Genomic DNA, 11720 nt, shown 5'->3' with positions numbered 1-11720 from the left:
GTCTTTACAGCTGTGCCTGATCTTGTGGAGCAAGGGCTTAAGGGCAAGGGAGCAATAGGGAAATTTGTTCTCCAAGTGGATCAAGGCAATGTAGAGAGTGAGCTTGCATATGCTATTTTGACCCTGCTGGGATGTGGATGTGAAAATGGTAGGCCAAGGTGCTTGAGACTAGGGAGTCTGTTTAAAAGAGGTGACAAAAAGTATAACCATGCACCAGGATATGTTAGGGACTGACTGGATGGAAATCAGCACAATAGAAAAGGCCTTGGGGGTCCTGGTGGGTGCCATGTTGACTATGAGCCAGCAATGCACCTTTGCAGCAAAGAAAAACAATAGTGCACCAGGCTCAGGATTAACAGCAGGTTACAGCAGGTTAAGCAAACTGATCCTCCCTCTCTGCTCTGCGCTGGTGAGGTCACATCCGAGAGAACGCAAAACAGGGACACTAAAAAATTAAGAGAATATAGCATCTGTCCTATGAGAGCTGGGACTGTTCAGCCTGGAGAACAGAAGGCTCAGTGAGATCTCATCTAGATATCTAGATAAGGGGTTCTCTCTGAATATCAGAAAACATCATTTTGTTTTACCATGACCAAGCACTATAACCAGTTACCTAGAGAGGTTGCGGAATCTTCATCCTTGGAGATATCCAGAAGTCATGAGGACAATGTCCTGAGCACTGGCTCTAGGTGGGGCCGGTCCAGATAACCTCCAGATGTGCCTGTCAACCCCAACCCCTCTGTGTAGCCCACAACAGTGCAGCCCTTCCTGGCTGCTCCCCACACTTACTTACCCCTGCTTGTCTCTGGATTAACCTCCTTGCCCTGCAGCAGGCGGTCGTTGGCACAACTAGCTGAAGACGCCTGCCAGTCAGGCACCCCCCAGAAGCGGCGTGGCTGCCGTGGAATGGCTCCCACCATCACGGTGTGCCTCCAAACCTCTGCAATGTCCTCCCCAGCTCTTCAGTGTCCACAGTGGCTCTGAGGGGAAGGAAAGGGGGAGATGCAGGGCTGGGGTGATTCAGACACTTCCTGGGAGAAGGGCAGGAGGATGCTTCCTGTCTGCAGGGTCATGCAGGCAAGGATGGCAGCATTTAGGTTCAGCCTTTCTGAGCCTCCCAAATCAAAGGCCACATACATCTCAGCCACCTCAAGGCAATGCTAACACCTTGATTTCCATTTAAACCACAAATATTTTAAGCTAGGCTGTGAACTCTCATACCTGGCTTCATCCCTTTTGCATGCCTTCCTGTATGAAACCCTGTGCATAGGAACAGATTCCTCTTTCTTTCTGGTGACCATTTCATGCTTTCCTTTCCAAGACACTGCAGCAACCTCTGGGCCTCCAGTTAGTTCCTGGTCTCATGTTTACCTCCTCCCCCTTCCACCCATAGCACAGGACACTTTCTGGTCCTACAGATAAGGAGAAGAGCTTCGAATTGTTTTCTTCCAATATGAGATGCCTGTCAGGGAAGGCAGAAATGAGGAGCCCAACAGCCCTGAGCTGTAATGGCCTCCCACCAGTCTTCCCCAGCACAAAGAAAGCAATCCTTTCATGTGCAGAACACTCACCTGTTCAGATGTGCCCTTGATGCACAACAGAGATTTGCAGATCCAACACAGCTCCCCTGTGGTCATAATCCACAGGCACTGCAGCTTTGATGCCTGTAAGAGGGTGTGGACAAGAGTCAGCTGAAGCAGCAGCTCATTGTGCAACACCTTCAGAGTGTGCAGGAGCCCTTGGGCACCTCCACCCTCAGCACCTCTGTGGCAGAGGCAGCTCATGGGCTTCACTATTGCAGGCGCCTCCAGCTAAAGAAGGAAATTGTGCCTATGCCTAGGGATCATGCCCTCCCCACCTCCCTCCTCATGCATCCCTCAAATGGGGACTCACTGCAGCACCCATCCAGCGGGAAGTCACTGTTTGGGCACCCTAAGCCAGCAGTGAGTACTGCTCTGAAGGCTGGAAACAGCAGGGCCAGGCAGATGAACAAAAACTCCAAATGGATGTTCAGAGGCAGCAACACTCAAGTGCAATCCCCTTCTGGCATCCTGGTCTGGCAAATTCTGCATCCCTGCAACTTGCATATCAGCAGTATCAGCTGTGCTCACTGCCTGACCTCACCTGCCCCAGAAAACAGTCTGTTCTTTCACTACATTTCCAATAAGATTTGTAATTACAGGTTGTCATGACCAGTCTCTGAGAGCTGGACAGCTCAAAAGCCACCACCACTGCTTGGGAAGGGTACTGCCAGCAACCAGCCAGAACAGGACCTGTTGAGATTCAATACAACTGCACCCAAGGAGCACTTGCAGCAGGGCAAATCAGTGCTGCAGCATGGCAAACCATGGGTCTAAATCCTCAATAAAAGCTTTGTGTAAAGATCAGATCCTCCTGGCACCCCATGAGGCCTGCACCAAAGCAGGTAGGAAAGCAAGTGAATGCCCTCAGTTGTGGGCAGATGCTGAAGTGGTAACATGCTGTGCTCTTCCTACCTGTGTCCCTCCTCCATCCCTGAGGGAGATTTGTACCATGACTTGTGTGGCACTATCAACCAATGGGAAGCAAACTCAGCAACCAACAGCAAGAATCAGCCTGGTGCAGTGGAAGAAAGAGTGTGTCCATGCCAGAACAAATACACAGTTTCACCTGCGTTGTTTCATTCTCTTCCCTGTGTTCCACTGAAGTCACAGCCATTTTCTCCCTGGTAACAACTGCCTTTCAGGAGAATGGATGTATAAGGACAGGCTGACCTGCCAGCACCACAAATCCCTCCCAGCTGAGATCTCAACACCAGTCATCAGGGCTGCCAACACCAGCCACTAGAACAAGAGCTGCACCACCTTTTGCCAAGCCCAGATACTGTTGTTTGAAGCATTGTGCTGGAAAATGCCAGCCCCATGCCAGGAACAGGAAAGTATCACCCAAAGTGTCTCCAAGTAACCCTAAGATCTCCTTGAACATCCTCCAGGTGGAATGCCCAACAGCCTGGGATGGGCAGCAGCTGGGGCATAGCTCTGCTTCTCACCCTCCTCAAGATGCAAGGGGCTGTATCCCAGGGAGGTTCTCTTGGCACTGCCAAGTGCCTCCCAGGACAGTTCCTCCCTGCTGAGAGCCAATCCAGCTCACAGTAGAGCTCAGTCTCTGACAGCACCACCTCCCGACAGAACAGAACAGCAACCCTGGGACCATGGCCTCTCGCACTCCAAGCAGGCACAGGAAGAAAGCACCTGGTCACCTCTGCCTTCTCCTGTCCTTGAGCCAGGCATTGCCAGAGCTCTAATTCTGGCCACATGGATGGGACAGAGGCAGGCCCAGGGCTTCATCAGCTCAGCTGAGCAGCACAGGTACCATCCCTCTGGACACAGCACATGGGGCTCCTTGTGCCCACACCAAGGGTTTGGTCCCTCCTAAGCCCACATGATGCTGATTTTTTTATTATTGACAGTGTTTCAGTTTGTGCTGGTGCTCTAAAATAGGAGTCAAAGAGCTTTGTCTCTTAGAGAAGCTCACCCAGAGCTCTTCCACTCTCTGCCCTGCTCCTGCCAAGGCCCCCTCACTGTTCAGAGAACAGGCAGGGCCCTGTGCTTTTGCCAAGATCTCCCAGCACCTGGATCTGGAGTTATGCTTCTTTGCCTGAGGAGGGCACCATGCTTCAACACCCAAGAAATACCCAGTGCCAAATGACCTGCAGAGAGGGAGCGTGTCCCATGCACTGGGGCAGAAATGCTGTGTTCATTGGAGACACTGAGCCACTAGAGCCTGACGTGGAATAACACAGCCAGGCCTGGTGGGGTTGGGTCAGGCACTTGGCTTACCTGCTGGTTCCATTCCTACTAGCACATCCAGGGGGAAACCGGTATTAACAGACCATGGTCTCAGTCTGGAGGCAACAAAGCAGGATGGCAAATGAGGACAGGTTCCTGGCTGGGCAATGCAGCAGCAGTACCACATGCCAGGCTGCAGCCTGCAAAAGGATCTGTTGCTGTTCAAGCTATACTGTGCTAGCCAGAGAGGAAACAGGATGAGTGCGGAGCAGGGAGGTTGTCTGTCATGAGGCAGAGCCCTTGAGAGCCTGGCAGGGCTGGTAACACAGCACCAGTGCAGGGAAGAGAGCAAGAACTGTGCCTGAAGTTGCCACACTAATCCAGGGGAAATCCCAGAGGCTTCCCAGAGTAGCACTGCTAGCCAGTCAAAAGGAACATATGGCCAGTGGACAAGAAGACTTGACCTGGGCACTGCTGCCTGGGACAGAGCACCAACCTGGTGGCTGGCACAACCAAGAGAGGTCTTTGCAGAATTTAGACCAAAAAAAAAAATCCCAAACCAATGCCTAAGTGGCTTTTGCTGTCTTCTCTCCTGCTTCCTCTTGTGGGAAGTGCTATGGAGAGACACTGGTGGCCTCACTGGGCATGAAGCAGGAACCACACATCCAGGAAGGAGAAGGGCCATCATAATCATCCTCAGAACAAGCAGAGTACAAGGGAAGAGAAGAGGCAACAGAAACTGCTGTAAACAGACTGCCTGGAGGATAAATCATAACTCTATTGATCCTATCTAGACCCAAGGAGAAGGAAGGAAATCTAAGCAGTGTGAGCACAAACCCAGGAGCTCCCTGGCACAGGCTAAGAGCAGAGATTGTGAAGTGCCAGCAGGCAGAAAGTTTCCATCACAACCCTGAAGGATGGCAGCACTAACAGCAATGCTGCCACCAGAGAAGGGTTCCTGCACAGTCTGACAGATCAGGCATATCACCATCAGGAGAGAGACAGACATGAGGCTGGGGACTACCTTCAGCACTGTAGCAGAGGTGGCAATCCCAGGGAGAAGCTGACTCAGGAGATGCTAGAGGAGTAAACTGTGCCTGAAGGGAAAAATGACCACTGGCCATGGATCTGGTACTATCCTGGAATTCAGGCTGGGGAGGAAGAAGCTGGCACTTGGTGGAAATGAGAGGAAGAACGAGAGAGAGGGGGAATGGATACAGATTGAGGGAGCTTCCTTGTCCCAATGCAAGGGCAAGTGCTGCTCTTGAGGGTCCTCAGGAGGCCTCCTGCCATGCCAGATTTGTGCAGCTGCAGAGCCTCCTTCAGTGCTAGCCCCTGCTAGGAATGGCGAGGAAGCCTGAGCCCAGAGAGGAAGGATGGGGAAAGAGGTATTGCCCATGCCACAAGTGCAAGCTCCTAGAAACCACCAGACACAGCTTTTACAGAGACAGACACCCAACACCTCTCTGTGCCCACAGCACCATGTCTGTGCTGCTGCTCCCTCCCATCCCTTGGGAGGTGGCACTGACTGGGTGCAGAAGCCCCCAGGGACAGAGCAGCCCTCTCTGCAGTGCATCGTGTTGGAGTTCCAAGCTGCAGCAGCCTCCTCAAGGGCTGAGGTCTGCCCAGCAACATGCAGTGCCTCCCCAGCCCTAGCACCACACTCAGGTGCTGCAGGGACTGAGCCCTTCCGCTCGGCCAAGTCAGGATAACACAATGAAACTCCTCCTGGGAGCTGGGGGAGCTGGAGCAGAGCTCCCAGCCCAGGGACTTACCCCTTCCCTCTGATGCCCCTCGTCCTGGCACGGATCACCTCCGCACACCTTTCCCAGGTGCCTGGCTTGCACATGGCGATGCTGACAATAGCCTGCGGCTGGGAAGGGGGGGTTTACAGGGTCTGCAGGCAGATTCCACTATGCGACAGCCACCTGTGTAAAGCTTTCCTCCACGTCCAACCCCCTCCCCGCCAACCTCCCCTCCACGCACGGCTGCCCATCTTCCCAGGAAAGCACAGTCAAAGAATGAAAAGCAGCTTAAAATCCGGCAGGACAATCGGGCAGCTCTCCAAGGCCGGCAGCATCCCCTGCCCACCCAGCCCAGCAGGTTCAAACCTCTGCGATACAGCCCACGGCCGCCCAGCTCCAGTGTTTGACCGGGAACCCAGGAAACCTCCAGCAGGCAAGGCAGGGAAATCCCATGCAGCAGCCGCTTACGAGGAGGACAGCCCAGGTTGAGGACAGACCTTTGTCTCTGCCTGCCTGTCTCACTCGCTCGTTGCCGGAGGAGGAAGAGGGGGGCGGTGGGGGACAGCGAGCAAAGATAACACCCCTAGGAGGGATGTCACAGCCACGTTAATCACTTGGAATTCCAGCCAGCGCGCCGCAAATATGGGCAGCAAATGGAGATGCTCAAAGCTCTAAAATAATTGGATCCTTTCACAAGAGCCGAGCCCAGAATCCAGCACAGGAATTCAGTCCCCGCTGGAAGTCGAGAAATCAAATACATGGAGAGGCAGGCGCAGCACAAGCAATCCTCAGCCACCGCTGTATGCAGCTCCATATAGCCTTTGGCGCTGCTTTAATCTCAGGTGCCTTCCCAGCGGGAGCGAGGGAGGACCACAGCGGAGAGCCCGAGTGCCCAGCTGAGGACCGGCCCCTTCCCATACAACTTACTCGACTTGTGGCAAGGTGCAGAAGCGCTGTCAATGCAAAAGAGGGTTTTGTGAGGGAGACCAGCTGCCTCGAAGCCTGGCTCGGTCGGAGGAACAGTCCATGGGAAGGAGACCCCTGATGCTGCTGTTTGGCCTCCACTGCCCTGCAGGGGAGATGCCTGGCCCGGCAGGATTCCCAGCCCGCATCACATTCCCGGCGAGAAGCACACGCGGCACATGTAGGCTCCTGCTCAGCGCCTCAACGGCAATGAAAAGGCACAGAGACTTCTGCCAGAAAACAAAGAGGCAGCGGCAGAGCTGGGGGTGGGGAAAACTCTCCGCTGCCCAAGAGGATCCCTGCAGAGGCAGCAGGATGCTGCTAGGCTCCACCGCAGCTATTCACCCCCATTAGCCCAAGGTGGCACCCACTTGTCTGACACAGGGAGTCAGGGTGGGCAAGCCCCTCTTCCCCTTCATGAGGCAGCACCCGGGTGAGAAGTGCTGGTGGACACGAGCCAGGCCCAGGACTACAGCTGTCCACAAGCAGCAAATTTCTCTGTGCTGGCTCCACATCATAAAAAGCTGTGTCTTTTCACCTTGGGGTAGCTGCTGCACGGGGAAGATGCAGCCAGCACTGCACCTGCAAGCCCTGAGGTGCCCCATGGCGTTGGACTTAGAGCAGCATGGTGGCCTCAGCAGTCACCTTGTAGCAAGAAAGAATACGAAAGCAAACCCCAGGCCACCCAGGCACTGGAACATGTCAGCCAGCTGCCTTCCAGCCCTCCCATCCCTCTTCAGGGGTGGTGGCCCGAGGAACAGGCCCAGGGGACCTCAGCCACTGATGACCCCGCAGACAGGCTGTTCCAGTCCAGAGCTTGATGCCAACTAAAACCAATGGAAAATTTTCCACTGTGTGATTACCAAGTCACATGCCGGTGCAGCCAGTCATAGAATAGCTTTGAGAAAGCAAGTGAATATGGCCAAGGGCAGGAACCACTTCTGTCACACACCCACAGCCCCACCAGCCCAAGCCTCCTTGCACACACTCCCCTGCTGAGTCCCTGACACCCAACAGACCCACAGCACCATCACCTTTCTGTACTTCCCCAAACAGTCACCAGGCACCTCAGGGCAGTGGAGAGAGTCCCAGGGATGCTGAATTGCTCTGATCACCTCTGGGTGTCAAAGATACACGTTTGAAGAGGGAGTAGGCAAATGGCTTGCAGTGGGGAGGACAGCAAGGATTGTGCACTGCAGCATTTGCCCTGTGGGAACTGCCCCTCCCCAGCGCAAGCCCTCTTGCAATACACTTCCCTTTACTGTAAGAGCCCTCCAAGGGAGGTGCTTCAGCACAGGCACTCAGGCCTCCCACTTGGTTACCAAGCTGCAGCCTGCAGATAAGGCTGCAGCAGCTGTGGGGACATTCAGCATCTTTTCCACTCCCTGTACTAGACATGTACGTGGCACAGGGGGAAGAGATACCACACACACACACACACACACACCAGCTGTGCACACCTACCCAACTCCCCCATTTCCAGCTGCTATTTAGAAAGGCTTAAGTCTAGCACAGGCCACAGTAACGCCATGTGCTAGGCAGGTATTTGTGCCATAAGGGTGAGGCTTTGTCCGTCTTTGATTTTAACAAGATTGACATAATCAGGACTACTGTAGGGAAGGAGTATTTTCACCATGAATTGACTATCCTGCACCTTGTCATAGAAAAGGAAAACCTCTCTTTCCTGTAGGGCTGAAGGCAAAACACCCTGCTGGACTTAGGAAAAGGGTGCCACAACTGTCATCTAAACATTCACAATGTTGCCCATAATGAAGGCAAACAGTGTGAGCAGAAGGCCCTAAGAAGGGAAACATGGGGGTAAGAGGGACAGTAGGCGTATCCATATGAAGGGCAGCAGGAGACATGGTCCAGCTCCAATTACATCCCTTGAAATGACAAACCTCCTGGTCCACACAGAGTAATCCACCCATGGGGCACCACAGACAGCAGAGGCAACTAAATCAAAAACATCTTCAGCCTGGTGGTTGATCCATGCCCTGAGGACAAAGATGTCCCTCTAGACCTGACCCTCCTAGGGAGACAAAGCCTGTGAGAGACCTAAGAGCTCTCCATGGCCTACCAGAAATCAGCTCATCCCCTGCCACACAGCACTTGCTCCTGCACCTGAGAACAGACCTCAGGGACCTCTTGGCCCAAACCACCAGATCCTGCTGCTCCTGATGTGTAGGGGACTGCTGTAACAGGGATATCCAAGTAAAGCCAGCATGCCCGGAGCAGTATTGAGTTACGTGTGGACTGCCAAAGAAAGGACAGCAGAGCACACAGGGTGATGGCAGCCCAGTGTCAACAAGCCCAGGGGAAAGGCTGAAAGAAGCAACTTCAGAAGGGATCTGGAGACTTACACGTTTTTTGAGAATGTTCTAGATCTTGAAAACTCACATAAAGGGAGCCTGGACATCCACCCAGCCTCTGCCAGATTAGAAAGCCAATGTAGCTACTGCTGAAGGTCAGCTTAGCCCAGGCGCCAAGGCTAGGAGCAGACCCCTTTGCTCTGGTTCATTACTCTTGTAGATAGGATGGGCCAAACACTGTAAACACCTTCTGAGCACTTACACACCAGACATGGGCTTCTACAGCATCAGACACTAGGTCAAAGCTTGTAGACACAATAAATCACAGAGCAAAGTTGTTCCTGAAGACAAGGCTCATAAAGACTGCCAGCAGCAAGCCTTGCAGAAGGACAGGATCAGGAAAAGAGCAGCCATGAAAATAAAAAGCTGGCAAAGAAACAGAAAATACTGGGAGCAAATAATTCTTTCCAGACAGTCCTTTAGGCTCATCTCAGCATCCATCTGCTGAGGATGGTCAAGCAGCTGGAACCTTTAAAAAAGCTACCAGTGACTTCCTTTCCAGTCACCACTATCTCTGGGACAGGCACCATGGGGAAGATAAACTTTCCATCTGGAGGGCTGAAGGCCAGAATCCTCATGAGCCTTCCAAAAACATCAGCACCCCGCTACACATCACAGCTCTGTGCTTCCAGCAGAGCAAGGAGGATGCTTCACATCCTGTGCTTTGCTGCCCACCAGTTTCTTGTGCTCATGTGGGAAGGATGTAATGCGGACTTAGAGAGAGATGGGTGCTCCAGCTAAGAAAAGCTGGGGCAAATGAATAAGCTGAGGAATGCTCCTATGGCAGTGCCTCCATCTCTCACCACTGCTAATACCACACAGATGAGTCCAAGTGAGAAGAGAACAAACAGAACAAGACCCTGAGCCCTCTATGTACCTCCAAGCTGGTCAATCCAATAGTCCATGAGATATGACATTGCCAAGCAACCTGAGAACTGCAGAACTGAGGAACAACAGTGGCAAGGGACCTCAGAGAGTTTGGGTCCAATTGTGCTGAGCAGCAGGGCCAAGTTCAAGCAAACTGCTCGGGGTTTGCCCATGTCCAGGCGCTGAAAGTCACCAAGTGTGGAAACTGCCTCCCTTCTCTGGGCCCTACTCCAGAGTCTGCCTTGCAGGGAAATATTTTTCCAACTATCTAATTGGAATTTCCCTCTTGTGCCATTGCTTCTCATCCTGCCCCTGGGCACTTCCCAAGAAAGTCAAGCTGCAGCTTCACTGCAAACCCACAGCTTGCAGCAGCAGTAAGAGCCCCCTTCACTGCTTTCCCTCCCCAAGGCTGCACAAGCCTGCCACTCTCAGGCTCTGCCCACTGCAGCACACAAGAAGCCAGAGCTCCAGCTTATCTCTGGAGACTGTTGGACCCTGCTGGGATCCATCCTGCCCAGCCAAGGATGCCACCAGGGAGGATGGGAGGTACCTGCACTTGTCTATCTTGGGGATGTTGAAAAAAGAGATTAATCTCAACCTGAGATCAGCAGGAGTTGCTTGTGTTCAAGTACTTGATCCTTGCTCTGTTTGGTAGCAATACCAGTGCCTGCTGCAACACACCTATGTTATACTAATAGAATTCCCAAGTACCTGCTCCAAGAGGTTTGGCTCTAGACACAGACAGCTTTGGTTGTGCTGCTGTAGCTCTGATCCCAAGGCTGCCTCCACCATTCCCATGGGGAACCTGTCAGCAGGAGTGATGAACAGGACAATTAGGAGTCCAACTCAGCAGAGACCAGAAACACAGAAGTCCAGAGCTAGATGGAAACACAGCAGTCCAGAGCAGGTCCCGCGGTGAGAGAAGCAGCCATCTGCATCCCTGGCAATACCCTCAAGGGCCTGCAGCAGAGTCCAGGTCACACAACGGGTTTTGGAGCCAACAACCACTCATGTCCACAAATCTCCAGTGTATTATCTGCATCCCAGCTCTTCCTCCATGCTGTCTTCACTCAATCCAGAGCTATTTGTTTATTATTCTCTGCCCCAGCAAGTATAATTTTCCCATACTGTATCTGCTCTCTCAGACAACTGGGCAGGATCTGACCAGTACAGAGACTTGCTCAGCTTGCCTAGGGCTGGCTGGACACCTCACTGCCTGTGTGGGGATGAAGAGATCCACCTGATTCACTGGAGGCAGGCATACTTGGTCTCTGCACTCCCTTGCAGTGCTCCTCTTTGGGAAAGCCTCAGCACCAAAGATACTCCAAGCCTTTCCAGGACAGCAATGTACCCATAGCTGGAGTTCATAATGTAGCTAAGATTGTGGCCTCTTCCACACAGGCATTGCCTTCATCTGCTAAGCCCTGTGGCTTTCCCAGCTCTCCTCTGGCAAGGTCAGCCCATCTCCCAGGCACTCAGCATGAACTGCCAGACCCTTGGGTTCCCTTAAAGCCCTGTCCTGAACAAGCACCTGCCTTCTGCTTCCCAGACTCATTCCCCTGTGATTCACCTCTTCCTGACTAACTCATTTCTGCCACAGCCCATGCACGAAGGGAGGCTGTGTGTGTGTGTGCGCACAAAAATGGGCATTTTTGCATACAGACACACACACAGACTCTGCAAGGCAGCAAACTGGTCAGGGAGCCTGTCCTGGTCATGCCAGAGCCCTCGCTCCTGCAGCACCCAAGAGGAGCAAGGGGTGACACTATTGGCTCAAGTCCATTGTGGGGAGAAGGGGCAGAGGCAGGCTGGGAGTGCTGCCAAGATAAGGAGTAAGGGAGGGGAGGGCTAAGGGAAGGCTTCCTCCAGGCAAACCCATTCCCTTTATCAGCCCAACCCTGCTGGCTGTGGGAGGGTTACCCAGCACTGCCACAGCTCAGATCCACAGCAAGATGTCTGCCAGCTAAGCTACCTTTGGGTACAGCCAAATATGCCCCCCCAGGCTG

General features: G+C 53.2%; 1 protein-coding gene across 2 annotated transcripts in view; it reads right to left on the bottom strand.

Annotated features, from left to right (window-relative positions):
- ATOSB (atos homolog B) overlaps positions 1-11720 on the bottom strand; it is a 36208-nt gene that overhangs the window by 6619 nt on the left and 17869 nt on the right. Inside the window, exons 3-4 of one of the 2 annotated variants that reach the window (XM_021554621.2) lie at positions 1572-1664; positions 794-980 (exon numbers count right to left, since the gene is read on the bottom strand). The gene's annotated coding sequence lies outside the window, so the exon portion shown is untranslated. Of the gene's footprint in view, positions 1-613; positions 657-793; positions 981-1571; positions 1665-11720 lie in introns of those variants that run through there. The other variant, XM_021554623.2, reaches the window with a different exon arrangement.

The sequence above is a fragment of the Lonchura striata genome, chromosome Z, assembly GCF_046129695.1.
Source record: "Lonchura striata isolate bLonStr1 chromosome Z, bLonStr1.mat, whole genome shotgun sequence".
In the NCBI taxonomy this organism is placed as follows: Eukaryota; Metazoa; Chordata; class Aves; order Passeriformes; family Estrildidae; genus Lonchura; species Lonchura striata.
The sequence above is the reverse complement of the archived record's forward strand: the minus strand, read 5'-3'. Positions and strand labels throughout refer to the sequence as shown.